This window comes from Rhinatrema bivittatum, chromosome 2, assembly GCF_901001135.1.
Source record: "Rhinatrema bivittatum chromosome 2, aRhiBiv1.1, whole genome shotgun sequence".
In the NCBI taxonomy this organism is placed as follows: Eukaryota; Metazoa; Chordata; class Amphibia; order Gymnophiona; family Rhinatrematidae; genus Rhinatrema; species Rhinatrema bivittatum.
The window spans coordinates 639,955,996-639,979,341 of NC_042616.1; positions in this window are offsets into that span (position 1 = coordinate 639,955,996).

Genomic DNA, 23,346 nt, shown 5'->3' on the forward strand with positions numbered 1-23,346 from the left:
TGTGTATGTATTTATGTGTGCATTACTTGGCCTTCCCCTGAAATGCCCACACCCCGCCTAGACCACACCATCACCCCGCCCATTTTGGGGACTTTTTAATTTGAGCATGTACCAGAAGATATGCACGTATACGGGCAGCTTTTAAAATTATTGCGCCAGCCTGACATACTTGCATATCTCCTGGTTTTGGCAAATGTGTGTTTTTAACATTCACCTTTAAATGAGTATTTGGGCACTAAATTCTAGCCCAATTAACTTATTATCAAACTAAAATTTGTCTAGCAAATTCAGGGGCATTCCAGGAATACACCTGAGAGGAGCTGAGTTAGCTGGATAAGTTATCCGGTTAAATCTGGTCATCCCATAGACCTGTTCTAAAGTTAGCTGTATAATCTTACCTGGATAACTGTAGGATAGCAGGATATATTCAGCGGCATGGCTGCACCACTGAATATGTAAGCAGGAAGGATAACTTTAAAAGTACTATGCATGTGCCCAGCATTTTATAGCCGGTGTAAATCATATACACATTCAGATTAGCTGGATTAAGTTCCAGTTTATCTGACCAAGTGGTGGTTTGCTGCTATGTAGCCAGATAAGTCTTAAAAATCTTATCTGATTAAGAAACACTAACAGGTATGTATGACAGCCAGATAAATAGACATAGGCGGTTATTTTACTTAGCCAGATAAGCAGCTCTTTTAAGACCTAGCTGAATAAGATGAAATAGAAACATAGAAACATAGAAATGACGGCAGAAGAAGACCAAACGGCCCATCTAGTCTGCCCAGCAAGCTACGCACTTTACCCATTTTTTCCCCTTTTTTTTCTCTCCCACCTGTTACTATTGGCTTCCAGTACCCTCCAGCCCTAATTCCCCTCCACCCCACCACCAATTTAGAGAGCAGCGCCGTATCTGCATCCAAGTGAACGTCCAGCTCAATTTGGGGTAGCAACTGCTGTAACAAGCAGGCCACACCCTTACCCCATACTCTTACCCACCCCTGTTTTTATCTTTTTGTTTGTTTTTTTGTTTTTTTGGAGATAGCAGCCCTCCATCCTTCTGCTCCGTGAAGGTGGAACACCAACTGCTGGCCACTGGCATCCCGCTCCGTGAATGCCTCTGTGGCTACTGCCGCTCCGTGCAGTGTTTGAATGCCTCTGTGGCATTTATCCAGCTAAGTAGCATGCAACTGCTCTATGCTTGTATTTTTACTGTTTACTTTAAAAATATACATGGGGAGATTATACACTCATTGGGGCGGATTTTCAGAGCCCTGCTCGCGTAAATCCGCCCAAAACCGGGCGGATTTACGCGAGCAGGGCCCTGCGCACCGGGAAGCCTATTTTACATAGGCCTACCGGCGCGCGCAGAGCCCCGGGACTCGCGTAAGTCCTGGGGTTTTCGGAGGGGGGCGTGTCGGGGGCGTGTCGGGGGGCGGGCCCGGTCGTCGCGGCGTTTCGGGGGCGTGTCAGCAGCGTTTTGGGGGCGGGTACGGGGGCGTGGCTACGGCCCGGGGCTTTCCGGGGGCGTGGCCGCGCCCTCCGTACCCGCCCCCAGGTCGCGGCCCGGCGCGCAGGAGGCCCGCTGGCACGCGGGGATTTACGTCTCCCTCCGGGAGGCGTAAATCCCCCGACAAAGGTAAGGGGGGGGTTTAGACAGGGCCGGGCGGGTGGGTTAGGTAGGGGAAGGGAGGGGAAGGTGAGGGGAGGGCAAAGGAAAGTTCCCTCCGAGGCCGCTCCGATTTCGGAGCGGCCTCGGAGGGAACGGGGTAGGCAGCGCGGCTCGGCGCGCGCCGGCTATACAAAATCAATAGCCTTGCGCGCGCCGATCCAGGGATTTTAGTGGATACGCGCGGCTCCGCGCGTATCTACTAAAATCAGGCGTACTTTTGCTTGAGTCTGATGCGCAAGCAAAAGTAGGCCTATTCGCGCTTTTTGAAAATCTACCCCATAATTTACATGCATTTGTTCTCATAAGTGAATTTTTAGGCGTGTAAATTAGCAGGTATTCCAACATGCACATATCAGTGACATTGCCAGTTTTACCAATTTGTCTACCAGTTTGCCCAGTCCTTCTGAAGGTCATCATGATCCTCCTGGCTCTTCAGCCTAAACTTCCTGAAGTTCAGCCAGACTGCCTACTCAGTCAGTCTTTCACGTTAAATATATTTATATCATTTATGCAAGATAAAAAGCAGGTATAAATATACATGAGTAACCTGCCAAATCTACATGTATAAAATTCTTATAAAATAGCACCTTAAACATATAAATGTAGGTAAGAGATAAATATAGGCAGGGCTGGAACATGGTACAGGATTGGACCAGAGGCAAGGGCAAGGCCTGGGAAAGCAAATAAGGAACTGGACTAGGCAGGGCAAGACATCTATAGTACCAGATAAAAACTGGGAAAGGATTAGAAAGAACACAGACGATATTTTGATTTTAAAGGCTCAATAGATTAAAAGACCGACCAGTCTATTTCTTTATTTAAGCCTTTAGGGGCCCCGTATCAAAGTAGTAAATCCACTTTTGTTCCCACTGTAACAGGTAATTGTCAAAATTTCCTCTGCGATTGCATGGTCTCAGTTTTTCAATCACAGCAAATCTCAGATCTGCAAAAGCCTGTTCTTTAACCATACAATGTTGTATTAGGAGCGCCTCAACCCTATTTCTCACGATGGCACTGCGATGCTCAATGAGCCGGGTCTTTAAACGACGCCTGGTTTTACCTATATACAGTAATGGACAAGGGCACCAAATGCCATACACCACTCCCACAGACTCACAGTTCATCGATACCTCAAGTCTCAATTTACCGTTGCCAAAAAACGGCAATATGTCCCCCCTCAAATGATTGTGTACTAACAGAGCACTTCTTACAAGCATAATGTCCCTTTTTACTAATCTGTCCACACGACTGCATATGCGTTTCATCTGCAAAGTCGGAGTGGATAATAGTATCCCTGATGTTTGTACCACATTTCAACGCAAATCTGGGGATCTCTTGTAATACATCATGTAGTCTTAAGATATGCCAGTACTTCTTAATGCTGTTTTGAATCCTATAAATATGTGGACAAAATGGCAGGACACAAACTGTTCTTTTCTTGTCACCAGCACCTTCATCCTGTAGTGGTTTAAATAGGAGTTCTCTATTCACCCAGCGAGCCCATTTATAGGCTTTCTTTATGATATGGGCAGGGAAGCCTCTTTGTTCAAAGTATCTCTTCATTTCTTCAGCCTTGAGTTTGTTCTCATAAATATCAGAGCACAATTGTCTTAACCTTAGAAATTGGCCCATTGGTAAATTTTATCTTAAGTGTTACAAATGGCAACTATCATACCTCAGAATTGTATTCCTATCCGTCGGTTTACGGTAGATCGAGAAATTAAACCCCTTCTCATATAAAGTTATAGAGATATCCAAATATGATACATTCTTTTTATTAAAGACAGAAGGAAAACTAAGATTGGGGTCACATGTCTCTAACCATTCCATAAACTTCTCAAACTCACTTGCCTCTCCTTCCCATACTACCAGGATATCATCTATATACCGCGTCCATGATTTTACACAGTGAGCAAAAGGATTCACTTGTAGGAATTTTTCTTCAAATTGCCCCATATAAAGATTTGCAACATCTAGCGCCATCATTGCGCCAATCGCCACTCCTTTCATTTGGAGGAAAAATGAGTTGTTAAACATGAAAAAATTGTTGGACAGAGCGATCTGGGCTAATGAGACTATGAACTCAGCTGGAATGCGGGTACCATGAATCTTCTCATTAATTTTAGTACAGACAATCTTTAAGGCATACATCTGAGGGATATTCGTATAAAGGGCCACAACATCAATAGTGGCTAGCGCCAAAGACTTATTTGGGAACAAATGATCAGTCAAACTATCCAGTTGGGTTATCAAATCTGAAGAGTCTCGCACATATGAAGGTATTAGGTAACTTCTTCATCATTGGTGCCAAAAATTTGTCAACAAAAATCAACAATGGCTCCAGTAATGAGCGTTTTGTCGACATGATAGGCCTCCCCGGGGGTTTATATAAAGACTTGTGTACTTTTGGTAACACATATAACACAGGAACTTTAGGATAATCAACAGTTAAAAAATGTTTTTCTCTTGAAGTAATCCAAAACTTGTTAGATGCAGTCTCTACCAATGCATCAATAGAGATTTTCAGTGCAGTGGTAGGATCTTCCATCAACCTTCTATAATATGTAGTATCGTTTACCTGACGAGCAACTTCTTCACAGTAGTCATTTTTATTCATCACGACTACTGCCCCACCCTTGTCTGCGGCCTTTATTACAATTGAAGGATCTTTAGCCAGATCCAATAATGCTTTCTGTTCCCCTTTAGATAGGTTAGACTCTGCATCTGATGAATAAAACTTCACTCCCCTTAATTCCTTTAGTACAAGGTCCTGAAAGGTGGTGGTGGTGGGGGGGGGGGGGGGACGACACCATTTAGATCTAGGGGCAACTATTGACAGATCTGCTCGCACACTGGGTTGTTTAGAAAAATAGACTTGTAACCAATGCTGTCTGATAAATTGATGAAAACATTTCTCTACTTCAAATGTATCAAATTTTACAGTAGGTACAAAGGACAAACCTTTTTCTAATACTGAGACTTGTATCTCTGTTAGCTTATACGAGGATAGATTGATTACTGAGGAAACATCTCTTGCTGTGAACATGTTATTGGTCGTTTTCGTTGTGCCAGAATACCCAAGCTGGGTTCTCGCCCTGTTGAATTGTAATTTCTTTTGTCCTGAAATCTGACTTGCTTGTTTCATTTTGTGACTTTGGGGGCAATGTAACACTGCCCCCACAAAACCCAACCTGAGTTGAAAGTGCCCCTCTTCCAGTGGGAGATATATAGATTGTCAGATTGTATCTTTAACAGATTTTCTCTCATATTGTTACTTGTGCACATAAACGCTGTTCATATACATGCAGCAGGAATATTTTAAATGGTATGTGTGTACTTGCATGCACAATATAAAATTGTGTATCTTTGCTTGTGTGCCCAATGGGCTCACATGCACGTCTTTTAAAATGTACTTGTCAGTGAATATCAAATAAAAACATTTCATAAGCAATTCCACTTTTGCTTTGTCAGACTCTATAGATTCCTTCTCTTCTTCTCTGAGTCTCACAATAGCACTTTTTCATTTCCGCCTATCACTAACCTACATTTTATCTGATGTACAAAATAAATCTTGTCCCCCCACCCCTCCCCATTATATTGCTTTGGCTATTTTTTCTTCCATTTCCATCTTCACTTGCCTACTTTCCCAGCTTCTCTTACTTTTTCCAAATATTGTTGCCTGTCCTCCTCCTTCTGCAACTTTTTTTTTACTTATTCTAACTTCCCACCCTTTTGGTGTAATACAGTGACCACTCCTTCTGCTACAGTGGCTATGGTGTGATAAAGAAAATGGAGTTTCAGATATTATTTGAGGAGTCACCATATGAAGGAAACCAAGAAGGGGAGGGCAGAAAGGGAATTCTGAGTCTCCCTTAAAATGGAAAAATGGGTCCAAAACTCACCCAGCACATCTCTCAGGGGTAGAGGGGGAAGGCAGAACCCAAATTATAAATGCAAAATTTAAATGTAACCATCTGGAAACCCTCAGAGCATTCAAGATACTTCAAAACTGATTAATAGTATTTGCAAGCAAGAATTATCAATGTTGTATCTACCATGAATAATAGACAAAACAAGATAACATATGTTTATATACATGTTAACTAACTAATAGAACTCTTTTCTTACTTTTCTTATCTCCAGGAACTAATAAAACTGGTCCTGAATATAAACCAACATAGTTATCAGATAAGTCATCTATTAGTCCCCTCTTTTAGGTGGACTATTAAAGATGGAACTTTAAATCAATAGCTGTTTAAAGTAGCAAATTCTTTGTGTAAACTCTTTTTTTCAGCTGTTGTTACTATAACCAGCTGATGAATGATACTTTGAAAAGATTACCTGGAGATTTCTCTGGTAAGTATAAGTTAGTCACTATTTATGTCGCTCTTTCTCTTGTTGTCTCCTTTTATTTTTTTCTGTCAATGAGTGGCCTTTCTTTTTCTTTAAAACTCTCTGAAGGTATAAATGGCTGCTGGTCTGGCTAAAATTTCTGGTGGCTAAAATGCCAGTGTACATTTGTCTGTGTCCTTATTTGAATAAATTGAGTGTGACGAGCTGGTAGGGTGTGCGCTGGTTCTTCATCCCCTCACCGATTCCGGGGCTCGATGATAAGGGGTGCTGTTTGCGTTTGCTGCTTGATTAGCTGAAAGGCACACTGGTATATTCCATTTCAGGAACTCTTTTCACCAAAATGTACTGATATTCTCCTTCTCCTATCGTGTACTTTAAATAAATGAAAAACAAGATTCCTGACTACGCTAACGTGATAAAGTCTTCCGTTCAGGGAAACTAAAGTGTATACCAAGTGTTGTCTTGCGAGCTTGGTGTCACTTAATACTTGCTATGGCTCCAAAAAATAAATGATAATTCAGTATCCCTCCCTATTCTTTATTAAGATAAAGAGGGAGGTTTTGGAATGTATTTTCTGGCCCAAACACATAGACGATTTCCTTTCACTCTGTATGTATAAACTGTCTCAGTTCAAAGTTGTCACTAGAGTCTTAAACTTTTAACCTATACAGATAAATTAAGTGCAGCTTTGAATTGTGATAGGACTTTTATGTCTAGTCACTGAAAATTATCCTGCACTTTTTCCTGTTCCCGACATTCAAGTGTTTAATCTAGAACACCTTTGATCTTTTTCTCCCTCTCTATGTTTTCTGTTTCTGCTCACTGTTGTGATTTAAAATAAAAATTACTTTCACACAAATTCTCCTTTCCTGAATTTAAATTATCAGGTTTACTTCTTTTTTACAATTTTTAATACACAACCCAGCTTTAGGATTAGGATGCTTATTTAAAGAAGAAATGGGCACTTCCCTTGCCTTCTCATATAGTACATTTATTTTATCTGGGATTTTACTTGAGATAATGAAAATATTCCAGAACAATATTGCTTCCAGAAGTTAAAAGTATTTCAGCCCCAAATAATGATTATGGGCTAAGGTATCACTGTAACTCATAGGTAAGAGACTTTTTTTTTTTTCAAAAGTAATACCTCTCACACTTCTAGAATTCTTTAGCCAAGAAAACATTCTGCAGCCTTGGCTAAAATGTATGTTTATCTAATCCTGCCCTGTCTCTTACTTGGGCAAACTTGTTGAAATTTGCATTTAACCATCACACATGGAATTTCTATCCATAAGAATTCCACAGTGCATTAGTGCATTTTCTTTCCTGCAGGATTTTTATCATGCTTGATTCCATGCCATCTTTTGCATATAGAGCCACATCTCCACCATTTTGATCTGCCCTAACATGTTAAAAATAATTTTACTCCGGTATCACAATGTCCAATTGGTTATCATCCACCATGTCTATGAAATGCTTATAATATATCTATATTCTCATATAATGCCATACATTCTAATTCACTAACCTTACTTTTTAGACTGCTAGCATTCACATACAGACATTTTAAAGTATGTTTTTAATTTGTACTTTCATTTCTTTTTGTATTCACGAACTGCTTACTAGTAAACGATACAGGCATTTTAGATTCATTCACATTTGAGTGCTTTTGGTTTACATCCATCTGGACTACTTCACCCTTAAACAAATCCTTTCTACATGTTTATTCTAACTTCCCTGTTTTGTAAGAATCTTTGGAAGATATATCTCTCCGAATCATGCACTTTTGAGCTTTTCCCCATAGTCTAGTTGAAAAACTACTCTACCTCCTTTTTAAATATTAGTGCCAGCAGACTGGTTAAGATGGAGTTCATCCTACCAGAATAGGTTCCCCCTTCGCCAGAATGTTCCCCAATTCCTAACAAATCTAAAATCCTCTTCCCTGCACCATTGTTTCATCCACACATTGATACTCTGGAGCTCAGCTTGCTTTTGGAATCCTGCGTATGGAACATGGAGCATTTCTGAGAATACAACTCTGGAGGTTCTGGATTTTAGTTTCCTACCTAAGAGCCTACATTTTGTTGAGATTACACAGCTCTCTATTAAATGGAGATCTGTTTTAGTTGTGTCACACCCAGTCCTTGGAATGTTGCTTCCATCAAAGGTTCAGAACAAGAGTAATGATTTAAGATTTAGGAAGCTTGTGAAGTGTTTTTTTAAAGTGGCCTTTTAAAATGCATTATAATGAATTATTTCACTGTATGAGGGGATCTAGGAATAATTGGGTGGTTGGGCAATGTGTGGGGTTGAGGGGTAGGTATGGAGGGAGCTGTTTTATATTTACTTAATGTACCTATGATTTGCTTTAGAATTGTAACTTGCTTTGATGCCCAAAGGGAATTATGGGCTATCAAGGACACAATAAATACTTAAATAAATTACTACTTCTTCCAATGAGAAATTGGGCTTGTGAAAATGGGAATTCTTCTTGGCAGCCATTGTGCACGTACTGAACAGAGGAAATGCACACAGATATAAGATACCTGCCTCTAAATCTAAACTGATGCTAATTACATGCATATATTGGAAATTATTTGGCATGGTAATTATATGTGGATGATTTTATAAAATAGGTGCAAAAACTATGTGTGATGTGAATACACACATGCTCTTCATTAAAAGTATGTGTGGGCTTTCCCCTCTAGTGCATATATAATGGTTTGTGCTCTCCAATGTGTCATACAATTGCAGTGCTTCTTTCTAAAGATTTAATAATTATTAACAGGTATGTCTATTTTAATGTCTTTATGTCTTTATTGATAATGAGCTCAACATGAGGATAAGTTATATTCAGGTACAGAAGATATTTTTCGTGATGTGCTGGGTCTTGCTAGCACAGCTAAGAAAAATTTTAACTTACAAATAAGTGAAAATTATCTAAATCTATTACTGTAGATGTCTTTTTTTTTTTAACTCGTATTAATTAGTTTTGACACTGTTGAACTCCCAAAAGCAATGTGAACCTAACTGCTAGAGATATTTTGACTTATTGTTTAGTGCAGAGAAAAATTGTTGTCAAGATGTGGTTGTTTGTAATAATTGTGTACGTGCTGAATAATGTTTTGTCATGCTAATAGCTGCCAGAACATATCCTGGATGTTGTCAGGTACTGTACTTTCGAACAATGTTGCATGCTTATAGATGCATCTCTGTTTGAGAGAAATACTTGTAGAATATAAAGTTGTAATAAGCCATGCTAAGATTATCATGGGTTTTTACTTGTGTTTGTTGCACATGTAGCGACATCAGGCGAGAGTGTGGACCACTTGCCCGAGGTAAGGTTCACACAACTTGAAAGGGCGAACCCCCGCAGGCACTACCATTTAGGGATGTGAATCGGGCTTCGGACTATTGAAAATATCGGATGATATTTTCAAAATCGTCAGAAATCGGGGGCTCCCAGTAAGAGAACCCCACGATTTTGCTCCTGGGGTTCTCTTATCGTTTTGGGGGAGGGTGGGAAAAACGGCACACCAAAACAATCCCTAAACCCACCCCCATCCTTTAAAACTGTTCCCTTAGCTTCCCCCACCCTCCCAAACCCCCCCCAAAACTTTTTCCATGGTGGTCCAGTGGGGGTCCCGGGAGCCATCTCCTGCTCTCGGGCCGTCGGCTGCCACTAATCAAAATGGCGCCGATGACCCTTTGCCCTTGCCATGTGACAGGGTATCCATGCCATTGGCCAGCCCCTGTCTCATGGTAGGAGCACTGGATGGCCTGCGCCATTTTTAAAGATGGCACCGGCCGTCCATTACTCCTACCATGTGACAGGGCCTGGCCAATGGCACGGATACCCTGTCACATGGTAAGGGTAAAGGGCCATCGGCGCCATTTTTATTAGTGGCAGTCGACGGCCCCGAGAGCGGGACATCCCTCCCGGGACTTCCACTGGACCACTAGGTACTTGTAAAAAGTTTTGGGGGGGTTCAGGAGGGTGGTGAAAGCTAAGGGAACAGTTTTAAAGGGTCGGTGGGTTTTTTTGTTTATCGGCTCGGGCGCAGCCGATAAACAAAACCGCGATTGGGCCGCACAAAAAAAAATTGCCTATGTGAATCGGAACTGGAATCGGTACCGATTCCGGTTCCGATTCACATCTCTACTACCATTGGAAGACAAGGCTGATCTTAGATGGTGGACTGTGACCTAGCTGCATAGGTTCCTCAGGAACATTACTGGTGGTCACGGTCACCGGCTTGGGAGAAGGAGAGTGATGAGAGGACCTGGAAATAGGTGGAGGTCTTCTATAAGATGAAAACTCCCAAGACCTCTCCTGGAGCCAGCGGTCAATACAGCCAGCCAAATCAATCAAAGCGTCCAGAGAAGAAGGTAGAACAAGGGCCGCCAATTCATCTTTTATCCAAGAGGCAAGACCAACTAGGAAAATGGAGTGCAGACAGTCCTCATCCCAATGAAGTTCGGACACCAATGTACGATATTGGATTACATAATCCGTCAGGAGTTGGGATCCCTGTCGCAAATGAAGCAAGGCACTACTGGAAATTGTCTGTCGCCCAGGATCATCAAAGATGGTATGAAATAATGACAGGAGTGCTTGAAGATCTTGCAGGACCAGATCGGCTCGTTCCCACAGTAGTGAAGCCCATGCCAGAGCTTTCCCATCCAAGAGGAACAGAATATAAATCGTTTTAGTAAGCTCTGTGGGAAAAAGAGTGGACTGCAAACAAAAGTGCATGTGACAATGTAATAAATCTGCTCCCCAGAGGGTCAGAGTTAGCAGTCTGTTATGGATCACCCCGCCAAGGAAAGGAGTTAGCAATCTGTTAAATGCTGCTCTCCCAAGGGGAGGAGCTAGCAATTTGTAATACTCCGTAGGCGGAGTTAATGATCTGTTGTGGGTTGGCTTCCCACAGAGCGGCAGTCCGTATCATACCACTCTAGTAGTGTAAGGAATGAACACTTAATGTAAATTGGTGAATCCTTGTGACGATGGCAGATGACAGCACCCCCAGGAGGAAATCCTGAGAGGGAACACCGGCTAGGTTTGAGTATGGAGACAAGCACAGATAGCTCTTCATTAGACAGGAAGTAGAACCACCAGAGGTGGCAGTAGTGAGCTGATGTGCCCAGCAGGGTTGAAGTCCCTCAGATACTGGAATTGTGGTCTCTGGGTTGCTGAGCTGTAGAGAGAGACTATAGGTAGTGAGCAGACACGGTATGCTGGATACATAACCAGTAGTAGATGATACACTCACAATTGTAGATATCTGTAATGGCTTCTATGCAACAGAGAGTCTTCAGTATATTCAGGAACAGGAGCCGTAGGTGAGTTCTGGTTCCTATATGCCGTCTGGAATAAGAACGCACAATATCTGTGTATGTGATAGCTTCTGAAATAGAAGAGAGTCTGTGAAGGGTTTTAGGAACATGGGCCCTCGTGGAGTGAGTACCGGTTCCTATCTGCAATCTGCAATAATGACTCACGATCTCCGTACCTGCGATAACATCTTAGACAGAAGAGAGTCTTCAGAGATTAGGAACATAGGCCCTCGTGGAGTGAGTACCGGTTCCTATCTGTAATAGAACTCACAGTGTTCACGTCTGCAATAGCTTCCAGGCAGTAAGGAGTCTTCTGAGCATTCAGGGACGTAGGCCCTCGAGGAGCGAGTACCGGATCCCGTCTTAGCAATCTGAAATCAAGATTTCAGAAGGTGGATGACTAAGTTCCTCATGAGAGACTTCTTAGAAAACTAAAAAGTCATGAGATAAGAGGAGATGTTCTTTTGTGGATTACAAACTGGTTAAAAGACAGGAAACAGAGAGTAGGATTACATCAATTTTCTCGGTGGAAAATGGCAAACAGTGGTGCCTCGGGGATCTCTACTTGGACCGGTGCTTTTCAATATATTTATAAATGATCTGGAAAGGAATATGTTGAGTGAGGATATCAAATTTGCAGATGATACAAAATTATTCAGAGTACTTAAATCACAAGCGGATTGTGATAAATTGCAGAAGGACCTTGCAAGCCTGGAAGATTGGGCATTAGAGATGTAAATCGGAACCAGAATCGGTTCTGATTCTGGTTCCGATTCACATCGTGAATTTTTTTTCGTGCGGCCTGATCAGGTTATTTTTTATTGGCTGCGCCCAAGCCGATAAACAAAAAACCCACCCCGACCCTTTAAAACAGCTTCCTTAGCTTCCCCCACCCTCCCGACCCCCCCCCCCCAAAACATTTTAAAATTACCTGGTGGTCCAGTGGGGGGTCCCGGGAGCGATCTCCTGCTCTCGGGCTGTCGGCTGCCACTAATAAAAATGGCACCGATGGCCCTTTGCCCTTACCATGTAACAGGGTATCCATGTCATTGGCCGGCCCCTGTCACATGGTAGGAGCACTGGATGGCCCGCGCCATTTTTATTAGTGGCAGCCGACGGCCCGAGAGCGGGAGATCACTTCCAGGACCCCCACTGGACCACCAGGTAATTTTAAAACGTTTTGGGAGGAGGGTCGGGAGGGTGGGGGAAGCTAAGGGAGCTGTTTTAAAGGGGCGGGGTGGGTTTAGGGGTTGTTTTGTGTGCCATTTTTCCCACCCTCCCCCAAAATGATAAGAAAACCCCACAAACAATTTTGTGGGGTTTTCCTATCGGTTTTGGGGAGCCCCCGATTTCTGACGACTTTGAAAATATCGTAAGATATTTTCAATCGTCAGAAAAACGATTCACATCCCTATTGGGCATCCAAATGCAGATGTAATTTAATGTGGACAAGTGCAAGGTGTTGCAGTTAGGGAAAAATAACCCTTGGTGCAGTTACACGATGTTAGGTTCCATATTAGGAGCTACCACCCAGGAAAAAGATCTAGGCATCATAGTGGATAATATTTTGAAATCATCGGCTCAGTGTGCCTCAGAAGTCAAAAAAGCAAATAGAATGTTACGAATTATTAAGAAGGGAATGGTTAACAAAACGGAAAATGTCATAATGCCTCTGTATCGCTCCATGGTGAGACTGCACCTTGAAAACTGTGTACAATTCTGGTCGCCACATCTCAAAAAAGATATAGTTACGAAAGAGAAGGTACAGAGAAGGGCATCCAAAATGATAAAAGGGGAAGGAACAGCTCCCCTATGAGAAAAGGCTGAAGAGGTTAGGGCTGTTCAGCTTGAAGAGACGGCTGAGGGGGGATATGATAGAGGTCTTTAAGATCATGAGAGGTTTGAATGAGTAGATGTGAATCAGTTATTTACACTTTCGGATAATAGAAGGACTAGAGGGCAATCCATGAAGTTCACAAGTAGCACATTTAAGACTAATCAGAGAAAATTCTTTTTCACTCAACGCACAATTAAGCTCTGGAATTTGCTGCCAGAGGTTGTGGTTAGTGCAGCTAGTGTAGCTGGGTTTCAAAAAGATTTGGATGTTATTGGAGAAGACCATTAACTGCTATTAATCAAGATGACTTAGGGAATGGCCTCTGCTATTACTGGCATCAGTAGCATGGGATCTTCTTAGTGTTTGGGTACTTGCGAGGTTCTTGTGGCCTGGTTTGGCCTCTATTGGAACAGGATGCTGGGCTTGATGGACCTTTGATCTGACCCAGTATGGCATCTTCTTATAAGAACATAAGAAATTGCTATGCTGGGTCAGACCAAGGGTCCATCAAGCCAAGCATCCCATCTCCAACAGTGGGTGGTAGCTCCTAATATAGAACCTTACATTGTGTAACTATACATAGAAACATAGAAATGACGGCAGAAGAAGTCTGAATGGCCCATCCAGTCTGCCCAGCAAGCTACGCACTTTATCCTTTTTTTTTTTTTAAATCTTTTTCTATCACCCACCTGTTACTATTGGCTTCCAGTACCCTCCAGCCCTAATTCCCCTCCACCCCACCACCAATGTAGAGAACAGCGCCGGATCTGCATCCAAGTGAACATCCAGCTCAATTAGGGATAGCAACCACTGCAACAAGCAGGCCACACCCCTGCCCCATACTCTTACCCACCCCTGTTTTTTTTTTTTTTGGAGATGGCAGCCCTCCATCCTTCCGCTCCGTGAAGGTGGAACACCAACCACTGGCATCCCGCTCCGTATAGCATGGGTTATTTTTCCCTATATGCATCACCATGCACTTATCTACATTAAATTTCATCTGACATTTGAATGCCCAATTTTCCAGTCTCACAAGCTCCTCCTGAAATTTATCACAATCTGCTTGTGATTTAACTACTCTGAATAATTTTGTATCATCTGCATGTGTTGGTTAGTGAGAGGTCATCGCCCACAGTTTGTCTTGAGCCTCACACACCTTAACCAGAAAAAGTGTCCTGTACAAGTTGGCAGCAAGTCATATTCCCTGTATAGGGCCTCAGAAATAGGTTTCTATGCAGGACTTACTGCCGAGCCGGCAAGGACATTCCCAATCATACCATGAGGTTGTGTTTATGCAGCTAACACAGGTGTGGTATCTCTTATGTATCGTTTCAAGGTTGACAGCCAACTACATATCAGTAGCCTTAGCTTGGTTGCGAGGGCCCGGCATGCAATTGTTACAATACCAAGATGCAATTCAGTTGTCCCGAACAGCTGAGCTACTAGCTTGCACATATACTGGGCCTCAACAATCTGATATGCTGTTAGGCTATGCAAATTGGACTCTAAAGGCTCAGGGAAAGGTACAGGCAACCTTATAGAATCTTATAGGATGCTGTGTTTTGGCAGCTAAATATGCAAGTGTCAAAGCTATGACTGATGGCTTAAATGTGTCCTTGGTGCAGGAGATTCTGGGTATGCTTGCAGGACCTGGCTGTTCACCCCTGTAGCTATTCCTAACACGCTACCCGCTGTGTCATCAAACACATACGTTTCTCAAAAGAGTTCTAAAACATGTTTGGACAAGACGGGTGGAACTTTAATGTATACCCCACCCAAAGTCAGAGATATAGTGCTGCTCTGCTGTTCTAAAACTGTTTGGACAAGACGGGTGGAACTGTTTGGACAAGACGGGTGGAACTTTAATGTATACCCCACCCAAAGTCAGAGATATAGTGCTGCTCTGCTGTGTCTTCAATAATCTAGCTCTATGCCATGGACTACAAATAGAGATATATCCGGATCTCCCCATGGATCTCCCCTGTGTCCCCGCACGAGCCCACGACACCATGCTGAGTGGCAGCCAGCTTTGCCAAAACCTTATAGAATGCTACTTTGCCTGACAGGCCTCACCTACTGTTGTGACCGTCGCTGCTTGATGTCCTCACTCTGCCCTCTTTACCTCTGTGGCGACTCCCTCCGGGTCTGATGGACGGCTGGCTGCCGCGGCATCTCCATGCCGTCTCCCTCCGGCGTCCCCGGACCGGCTCGACGTTGCAGATCTGCCATGTTGCCTGAAGACCTAGGGCGTGCGTGCGCACTCTGATTGAAGTACCAGCAAGGGCGCGAACCTCGGGGGGCATCCCCCTGAGATGACGTCATCCGCTTTCAATATTTAAAAGTCTCTGTTTTCACTATCTAACTGAGTTAGCAAGGGGTTGGGTATGGGAATGTGTCTCGCTACCTACGGACTACTCCCCCCAAGCTACTCTGCCTCCTCGGACTTACCAGAGGTACCCGCTCCTCGAGGGCCTCGCTCTTTTTCTTTACTTTCAGATTACAGATAGGAACCGGTACTCGCTCCTCGAGGGCCCATGTTCCAGGACACTCTGTAGATTCTCTACTGATTGGAAGCTATTGCTGCTACAAACAATTGTGAGTTACCATCGCTCTCTCAGAGCTTTCCCTGGAACCAGGTACTCACTTCTCAAGGGCCTAAACCTTTCCAGCTCCTGAGCTTCTTTGAGACCTTACGTGATTTTTGTCATCTAGTTCTGTTCATGAACTCTGCCTACTCACTTTCTATAGTTTCTCAATGGCTCAGCCATCCTGGATCGCTGTTCCAGTACCTGAGGGACTGCAGCCCTGCCAGGCATATCAGCTCACTACTGCCACCTCTGGTGGTTTCAAAAACCTGTTTAATAAAATAATTAATGTGTGTCTGCCTCCATACTCAAGCATAGCCTGTGGTCCCTCTCGGGATATCCTCCTGGGGGCGTGGTCATCTGCCACCGGCCCAGGGATCCACCCACAACTATATCAGATTCATTACAGATTGCTACTCCTTAGCAAGACGATATCTGAGACACTACAAGATTGCTGACTCCTCCTCCTTTAGGAGCCATTAATATCAGATTGCTACTCCTAGCAGCAGCTTAATGTCAGATCAATAGCACCTACCACATCTCACTACCCACTAGACTGTTAGTTGCTGCTTTCCTCGCTGTCATCTGTCTATCTTTCACTGCTTCTCTGTGCAGGTCAAAGTGTAACCGAAAGCACGTATGCCTCCTCGGATAACACTTGACAATGCACTGCAGCAGTACACTATACTTGGAAAACTGTTGTGAAAGTAAAGATGACATCAAATATATGTTTCTGCCATAATGTGGTCTGCCTGATAGTGACACTAAAAGAGGCATGTGCGGCACGAGAGTTTGTGGGCAAGCTAGAGCTGTGTGGCTTGCTGCCCCTCCCTAGTGGACCCCATCCTAGCTAATTTTATATTAAGATATCCTTGCAAATGCTTTATCAAACTGAGTATATTGATAGCTTTATATTTTTAACTCCTGAACAACTGCAAGCATTTGTAAATTCTAGGAAAGCCACTATGGCTTCTATCTCCTTAGTACTGTCAGTAAATTAGAACAATTATGGTTTTGATCGCAGATTTGTATCATGTTAATGCGGCTTCCTGACAATATTTTCCTTTGGTTTCTCCTTTTTTTCTGCTCCCATTATTACCTCTTTGTTTGAGGTCTAATTAAGATTGTATGGTTCTCTTAGCATGGCATTGGATTTCATTAATGCATGTGGTTATTGCTCTTATGTTTCCAATCAAAGTCTAATCTTTGCAAAATAAATAAAATGTATAAATAAATAATGTAAAAATAAATATATAAAATGCTATGGAATAGTAATACCAAACCATCACTGGAAGTCTAGCGTGATAAAGTGTTTTCCCATTTCTTGTCTATGGGAAACATGCTTAGCACTTAGGGCCTCATTTTCAAAGCACTTTACCGCGTGTGATAAATTAGCGAATCGCGTTAACAGCTGTTAACGTGATTCGCGAATGCAAATTAGTCATTTGGTATTCAGGGGGCGGAGTTGGGGCGGAGCATATGTGAAGCGGGAACCTGTGTATCGTGTGCGGCGAAACAACCGCAGTGGTAGCGCGGCTGCTATCGCGGATTGTAACTACAACTCCAACCCTCGCGTTATGGACTGCGCTACGGGCCAGAAAAGGATTATCGCCATCCACGGTAGGTCCGGACAGCCTGTTTTGAGAGAGAGAGAGAGAGAGAGAGAGAGAGAGAGAGAGAGAGAGAGAGAGAGAGAGAGAGAGAGAGAGAGAGAGAGAGAGAGAGAGAGAGAGAGAGAGAGAGAGAGAGAGAGAGAGAGAGCACCTTACTATAGTGCCTATGCCCTACATAGGTATTTTAACCCCTATAGGAGGGCCACCTACTAACTCGGGGTGGGGATTAGGTATGAGCGTCGGGGGTTGGGGGCCACTTTCGCATTCCACATGAGACCTACGGACTGAACAGTGGTCTCTAGTGCAGATTTGCTGGCCGTCGGAGTGAGGACGCTCACTCCAAGCGGAGATTTGGCCAACATTCTCTCCACCTAGCATGTTGTTGCACAGGTAGAGTGTCCATCAAGCTAGGTAGAGAGAACATTGCCCAAACCACTTCTTGGAGTGAGCGTCCTCACTCCGACAGCCAGAAAATCTGCACTAGAGACCACTGTTTTGTCCGTAGGTCTCATGTGGAATGCGAAAGTGGCCCCCAACCCCCGACGCTCATACCTAATCCCCACCCCGAGTTAGTAGGTGGCCCTCCTATAGGGGTTAAAATACCTATGTAGGGCATAGGCACTATAGTAAGTCTCTCTCTCTCTCTCTCTCTCTCTCTCTCTCTCTCTCTCTCTCTCTCTCTCTCTCTCAACGTGCCAAATATCGTGCATTGGTGACGCCCCCTAATGCGCACAGCAGTTCGTGACTGTCACCTTTTAGTTCTAGATTCTCATTAGTAGGATCGGCAAATGATACAGAAAAAAAGGAGAATCAAGTTTTGCCAGTAAAATGATCTATTTTTGAACAGCATCTCCTGTGTTGGTGTGTGCTTATTTTACTGAACGATTACAGAAACCTTAAGAGCCGTGGAAGATTTCCTTTCTTCCCACTGTTAAGAAAAGAACCCAGGGAGCCTCAGCACTTCCACTGTGCCTAGGTAGCCGGGGTGGCAGGAGCTACCCTTATCACCTTATCACCTTTGCATTGCATGCAACCAGTAACATCATTAAAAAGATAAGCAGGAGAAATATTAGTTTATGTTATTAAAATAAGAAATATATATTGTCATTAATGAATTGGCTGGGAACAAATTTAACTAGCCCAAGGCAAAGGCAAAGGCAAGGAAGAATTGTGACAGATCCAAAAATATGATAAAATGGGGACTTCTACTTTTATAAATTGATTTTATTCTTTACAATTATAAAACCGTAAAGCAATAGTTTCTTGACTTTGAAAGCATTTGTCAACAGAAAGCAATGTTTGTTTTCCAAATACTCCTCGTCACATACTTCATGTAGTATATTAAAAGGCACACCTGCTTTTTTAACAGCAATAGCACTAGAAAAATAAACATTTGTCGACAAAACCATTTTCAGTCTTATTCGAAAAAGATTTGTCACCATTCTGTGCCTATGGCAAAAATCTTTATGCAATAAAGTCCTTTCCTCAGTGTTTACGTGGACAAATGCAGCAATCCCCTGCCAGATAAAGCACACTGAAACTTGGATTTAATGGGCTGGAAGAAACAGTAGTAACAATTTAATAATAGTAATTTGGAGAAATATATATCCTTTCATCTAAATAGGATACCAGCATGCTCTCCATGCATAGCACTTCAGAAGCTTTCACACATCCATCTCTGAGAAAGATGGCATGTCAGCACATTAACAGTTATTGAGCTCCACTCATGCCATCTTCTAAAGATTAGAAAGATACTATGCTATTATAAGCCACCCTATTATACTGAACTTAGCCAGAAAAATGGTGTTGAATGTGGACCTCTTAACCCACAATTTTTCAGTGTGATCTCTTGTAATTTTTAGATGGAAATATAATACAATGGCCATATAAATGCTCATATAAACATGACAATAAATGCTGGACCTCAAAGGACATATACGAGGAAAAGATTTTACCTGCTGTAAACAAATTCTTAGGATAAGCTATAAAGTTCCAAAATGTAAACACACAATACCAGTTGATTCTTTAAAGGCTAATAACCTTGAACAGCTACAGATCAGTTTTCAAAGGAGTTAACATATGCAAATATAGCATACTATCATAGCAATTTTCAAAAGCCATTTACCCATATTAAATGCCTGATTTTCAAAAGCATTAAATGCTTAAAAATGGGTTTTAAATGGGTAAATGCACTTTAACTGAGTAAGTAGGCTTTCAAAAATTGCTACAATATATGACATTGAATTGACCATAGGATTTACATGAGTAAGTGCACTTTACATGTGAAAATGACTTTTGAAAATTGCTACAATAGTATGTTACATTTACATATGTAACTCCTTTGAAAATTCACCTGTATGTGCACTTAACACTTATTGACAATTCAATGGCATATATTGTTGCAATTTTCAAAAGCCCACTTATATATGTAAAGTGCATTTAGATATGGAAAACACAGTTTTAACATGTAAATGCTTTTGAAAATCAGACCCAAGGGGGTAATTTTCAAAAACATTTATACACTTACTCAGCTCCCACTCAGCCTACACACCCTCTCCTCAGCCTCCCCCTCACCATCCTAACTCCCCCTCCTCCCTTACCTTCCCAGCTCCCCCCTTCTCCCTTACCATTCTAGCTCCCTTACCATCCCAGCTCCCTCCCCCCCTGCTCCCTCCCCCCACCCTTCCCCAGCACCGCGCTGCCTCTCCCCTACCCCTCCCCTCTCTTCCTCCAAACAGCCTTTCCTTGAAAGTGCCATTGCCTTAACGTTCTCTTATACCCCTACCCCCCTCCTCTCCTTTCCCCTCCTCTCTCCCCCCTTCCCCTTCTCCCTGCCCCTGCATTTAATATTGTAAATAAGTTCATATGTTAAGCTCTTAAGTGCACATGCATCCTTAACATCCTGATGCATACCTAAACTTAACATGGATAATCATTGTCCAGTTCGTTTTACAAAGTTGTATCCCTGCTCGTTGACTTTCTCTATCCTTGTTCCTCGTTCATTGTAATATCGTTGACTCTCTCTATCCTCGTTCATTGTAATTTCCTTTCTCAGTTAATTGTGAACCGACATGATGTGTCCTACGAATGCCGGTATATAAAAAGTGTTAAATAAATAAAATAAATAAACACTTAAAACTGGATTGTACACGTGTAAATACACTTTACCTGTGTAAGTGGGCTTTTGAAAATTGCTACAATATATGCCATTGAATTGTCCATAGGTTTTACCAGCACTAAGTGCACTTAACTTGGGTAAATGGCTTTTAAAAATTGCTAACACTATGTTACATTTATGCATGTAATTCGTTTGAAAATTACCTCCATATTTTGTATTAGAAAATAAAAACAAGTGCAGTAAAAAAAAACAGAATGAAAGAAATATATTTGAAAAAATGTCTGCACTTAAGAAAGGGAATCTTTACAGAAAAGGCTGTGTTAGCAGCTACCTGCTAAAATTATGTACAAAAACAAAACATTAATAAAGATGTCAGTGGAGATCTATAGAAATGCTGAAATAAGAAATGATATATGTGCAGTCCCTCTGAATACATCAGTCACATGTCACTTACTAATCAGAGGAAATATAAGAAATATAAACATTCCCTATCTTTTAATCTGTTTATTAACAAGAGTATTTAACAAAATCAATTTCCTTAAGACACTATCAATATAAATAATTACATCACTTTATGCCCCTTATAATATCAAATCTTCAAGCGCACAGATATCATAACATGTATATTAATGATGCACAGACCCAAAAAACAAAGCGGTAGCCGATCCAGTGAGCTGTGTAACAGTGACGACAATAGGAATCGGATGATAACAAGCCCTTTATTAAAATGCCCGACTCTGGCCGAGTTTCGCTCCCTTGCACAGAGCTGCCTCAGGGGCAACTAAAAATGGACATACAAACAATTAAAACACATACATATGAATATTAAACCACATACATAAAAAAATCACATACATAAAATTTTTTTTAAAAATTAATATATGTGTCATGAAACTATCTTGTGTTAAAAGACATAAAATCAAACAACTACATATATATGTGTATAAGAGTGTGTGTGTACTTATGGATACAATACAGTAAAAGAAAACATACATGTATGGCAGACAAAAAAATTAATGCAAATACTAAACAACATTCTTATGCAGAGAGATAAGATTCTTATGCAGAGAGATAAGAGATGGTGACTTTGTGTCATGGATAATGTAAAAGTGTAAATGATAGAGTCAATACTGGTTATAAGATAATAAACATAATATGTAATGCTTACTTCATTTTACCAGGACTTGATTTGATCAATACGGAAAAATTGTATTGATTGTGCCTATTTGAACAAAAAAAATAAATAAATAAATAAAAGAATGAAAGTGAAAAATAAAAATGCAAATGAAAATGTAAAAAAATGAAAAGAAAACAAAAAAAACAAAAATTAAAAACCAAAAAGGATGAATGATAGAAAACTTAAACGGGGTCTACCTTCAGTGCCGATGTATTCTCAATCAAATAGACTTGATCTAATCAGCGTAGTGTTGCTACGTAATAGCTGCTTTGAAGTAAAACCGTTCTGTACATGACAACTGTATTAGATAAGAAATGTCATGATGTCATTCATAAAGCACTCTTGAACGATTCAAATCAATGCTCTGCTATTAAGTTGCGCAATGTCACTCATAAAATGGCAATGACTGGCAAACCTAAAGTTGTCTTATAGAACGGCTTATTCTTATTTGTTAGATGATAGCTGTAATCGCAAATAGCACAGTTTGAAATTATCAACTCGCTCTAAATTTTACTAACAGAACTATGCTAACAAAGCATATGACTTATACTATAACTAAAGAAAGCTAATGTTACTAACTACTAAAGCAAACCGGAGTAAGTGTGAATGATGCGAGGCGGTACTTACATTTAAAATGACGAGCCGTAACTTAGCTGGTCAAGAGAGAAGACGCCGCGGATAGCGTTTATTTATGCAGGTTCTCGCGATATCCAGCTGGATTTTCGCGCCAAAATCATAAAGATGAAATCAACTTTAAACCATGATTTTTTAATCATGAAGATTATGCATACTGTATCGCCTATCTCTAAAATTCCTACAATTCATGACTACTAATAAAAAACATAATTTATACTATACTTTGAGTTCCAAGAATAAAAAAGAATAAAATTCGTACGAGCTCTCGCGATATCTAACTGGATATCTACACTAAAATCAAAAAAAATGGAGAAACTCTTAAAGAATGAATTCTGAACATTAAAATAGTGTGTGCTATATCATCTGTCTTAAAAACTTCAAGAATTCATGGATATTAATACAAATCATGATACAAGCTGTAAAAATAAATTGCACTGCTGTGAATGAATCTGCATTGGTGGCTCCTTAAGGCAGTCCTATATCTTGATCTAGAAGTATGGGCCTTAAAAAATGAATATGTATAAAATATTTATAAATAAATAAATAAATTATGTAAAATAATATAGATTAATCTAAAATCTATATTGGCAGCCCATGAAATCAAAAAATCAAAAAATCAAAATTATAGACCAACATAAAAAAGTGAACTCGAAATAATAATGAATAGATGAATAAAATGAAAAAAGGAAAAAATGTAAAATCAGATTCAGACCATATGTAAAATGAATGACCATATTGACTCTTTAAAAATGCATAAAAAAGATAATTAAAAGCAATGACACAAAGTAGTTACAGATACACTCCCAAATCTAATTCACTGTTAAGACCTAACGGTATCACTGTATTAAATTCATAAATGAATTTCTGTTCATTTTTAAGGAGTGCACTGTTCAAATCACCACCTCTCCAATTGGCATTCATTTTTTGTATCACACAAAATTTAAAATCAGTAAATTTGTGACCTGTGTCACTGCAGTGTGCTACCATAGGTTTACCCTCTTTTAGTCTATTG